The sequence below is a fragment of the Opisthocomus hoazin genome, chromosome 6 (genome assembly GCF_030867145.1).
Source record: "Opisthocomus hoazin isolate bOpiHoa1 chromosome 6, bOpiHoa1.hap1, whole genome shotgun sequence".
NCBI lineage: Eukaryota > Metazoa > Chordata > Aves > Opisthocomiformes > Opisthocomidae > Opisthocomus > Opisthocomus hoazin.
The window spans coordinates 77,078,478-77,081,693 of record NC_134419.1 but is presented as its reverse complement, the minus strand read 5'-3'; the positions used below and the strand labels follow the sequence as shown (position 1 = coordinate 77,081,693).

At 47.5% G+C, this 3,216-nt stretch overlaps 1 protein-coding gene across 1 annotated transcript in view; it reads right to left on the bottom strand.

The window, feature by feature from the left end:
- EDRF1 (erythroid differentiation regulatory factor 1) overlaps nucleotides 1–3,216 on the bottom strand; it is a 30,523-nt gene that overhangs the window by 821 nt on the left and 26,486 nt on the right. The window lies entirely within an intron of this gene.

Below are 3,216 nucleotides of genomic sequence, written 5' to 3'. Positions count from 1 at the left end.
CTAAAAAGCAAGCAGATAATACAAGGCATTAACCCCACCACGGTATTTTATTCTGGAAATTATCAAAACAGTGGTTAAATATCAAGATTGATGACTACCCCTGCGAAGCCACATGGCTGGTGTTCCAACTGGCGCCTTGTTCCCTCGGTCCCCATCTCCTCCCATTCCCCAGCAGCGCAGCCAGGGCTGTGGTTTGTGCGGCAGCGCGATAAAGCGTTCCACTCCGTATTCAGCTCCCATCTGGCCGTGTTAGAATCACAGAAAGGTTTGGGTTGGAAGAGACCTTAAAGCTCATCTGGTTCCAACCCCCCTGCCATGAGCAGGGACATCTTCCACCAGACCAGGGTGCTCAGAGCTCCATCCACCCTGGCCTTGAGCACTGCCAGGGAGGGGGCAGCCACAGCTTCTCTGGGCAGCCTGGGCCAGGGCCTCACCACCCTCATGGGGAAGAATTTCTTCCTGATATCTAATCTAAATCTGCCCTCTTTTAGTTTACAGCCATTCCCCCTTGTCCTATCACTGCACACCCTTGTGAAAAGCCCCTCTCCATCCTTCCTGTAGCCCCTCCAGGTACTGGCAGGCTGCTCTAAGGTGTCATTCACTTAGCGTCCCAAATCGCATTGCAAACCCTCCAAACCCAGGTGTCCATGCCAAAACCCTGTGCTTTGGTCTCCATCAGCATCCCACCTGATCACACCAAAGGCCAGCGGACACCCAGAGGCCCAGGAGCCGTTCGCTCCCCGGCCATCGGCCCCTCCAAACCACCACGGGCATCCTTGTCCCAGGCCAGTCCGACCTGGCCTCGTTCTCTCAAGCTCCATACGCCTGCCCTACTTCCCTGCGACAGAGACCTCCCCGTGCTCAACACAGCTCTGCACAAAGAGCTTCTCCTGCCAGCCTGCAGCCTACGCTCCCGCCCATGTTCACCATCTGACAAATACTGTCAATCACTTCGAACACACGTGCTGGGTGTCTGCGTCAGTGCTGTCACCCCTCCTCTGCTACATTAACATCCAACACTAATAAATAAGTGACCCAAACTAGAAAAAAAATGAAAATAAAAAATGCTGTCATTGATGAAATAAATAAATTGTTGTCTGTGTGCAAGGAGCAGTCAGTCTAATGGCAAGTGCTTCAGGAATTACCAAGAAACGGTGAAGCAAGCCAAATTCATAACACTTGGCAGAAATCAGACAGGTATAGGTATTAAACAGAACAGGCAGTTAGTAAAAAGTCACGGAAATGAGAGGTATTTCCAGGGTAAGTTACAAGAATTCCCAGAACAAAGCATTAGTTTCAATCACTTCTTTCCTCCGATTAACATAGCCAAATTCAGCTACACATTTCACTTTTAGAGGCTAAAACTCTGATCTCATCCGATTTTCTTGCTGGTCTGCAAGTTTCTCTGTCAAACGTTGGTTTCGCCACATGCTCTGCTCTCCGCCAAAGTGCGCCCGAGACCCTGACGCGGCATTTGTGAGCTCCCACTACCACCCTTTTCAGGCTCTTATTAAAGCAGGCGGACGTTACCTCCTGCTACAAAGCAGAACCGAGGACACGTATGCAAGCTGTGCGCAAGGTACCGAGGAAGGTTAAGCAAAAGGTACGTTTTAAGCTCAGCCTCAATCCACCATTGTTTAAGAAGCGAATTTAACATGTTGCAGCAAGGCTCCCACTTCCCCACGTTCACCCTGAAACACGTTCCCTGTATGGCATCTCCAGTACACAACCCCATTCAACAGAGCCAGTGACGAGACAGTAAACAGGGGAGAAAAAACCCACAAAACAAGAAGGTGTTGGGTTGGTTTTTTTAAAACATTTTTTTTTCCTTTTACAACACTTGTCCAAGTAACCGAGTACATTTGTTTTAGTTCTGTTATCTTGTAATATGGGTATCTACTTGGTCACATACGAATGCTGCTTCAGTCCTCCACATTTCCCATATTCGGATTGCCACCTTGTGGAAGCTCTTCTCTACAGAGCGAAAGCACCGAACAACACACCTAAGCCCTGGCTGAGACAGCACACGGCTTTCTTCTCGTCTCACATTTTTCTATTTACCAGTCTCCTACTATAAGACCTCTTACTGCGCAGAATGAATTCCTTTCACAGCTGACTTTTAGCAAAATAGCACTTGGCATCAGCAGTGCTTCCATCGGAAAAAACTACTGACACGGCTTCCAACAATAAAAGAATTCTCTAGAACTAATGACACCGTTTCGTATATTAACTTGATATAACATTATAAACAGCAACAGTGTGCTGCTGTAGCTTCTGCAGACACGCTCATTAGCTGCTGAGGGAATAGAGGGTATCTTCTGGATCCACAAGCACCACCACGCGCATTCAGATCTAACCAGCAGCAGCAGCCGTGTAAGGAACCGCGCTGCCGCACCGAATCCCAACAACGCTTCAAGGTCAACGGAAAAAGGAGAAGCCACATTTACTCTGCATCCCAGCAGCAAGGCAGAAGATTATTTTCTCACTGCATTCCACGAGGTGTTAGAGAGTTCTTTAACCCCAGCACCTTCCCCACGTGCATCCCTCTCTATTTACAGCATTACTGACGTCCCTGCACCTATTCTGAAATATTTTGCTTGCTAAACTATGCTGTCACTGGTATGTTTCATCATCAAGACGTGTCAAAAGATCAGCAGTATGCAGGACTTTCTCCCCCATTAACGTTCAGATGCTCTGTCACAGATGAAGACCCAACGTCTGTTAAGACACAAGACATCACATACCTGTACCTCCTTCTCCGAACAAACCATTCGGTTAAAAAAAAAAAGTGGGAAGCATGCCAGCAAAACTACAGCAGTACAAGTGAAACTGCTTTGTGTGTGCATTAATACCCATGAAGGACATAGGATTTATACCCTCTGAAGGGTAAGTTAGGTATCGCAGAGCACGATAAAGCATCAGTGATTCAGAACTGTACCGTGCTTTTCAGACGGTGATTACGAACTTCTGTTCTCCTGTGTGAACAGAGCCATCCCAGCCTGGCTTTTTTTTGTCCCTGCTCAGTCCTGGACTGCTATCAGGAAAGAGGAGACAAAAACGCTGCCCAGACACACTCAGTAAAGATGTTTCTTGGTCATTCCCTCAACTACACACAGAACCACAGAAAATGCTCAAAGTTTAGATGATCCAGGTGTTATCTCCGCTCCTTCTCCCCACAGAAGAGTCACCAATATAAAAGAACAAATATCACACCTC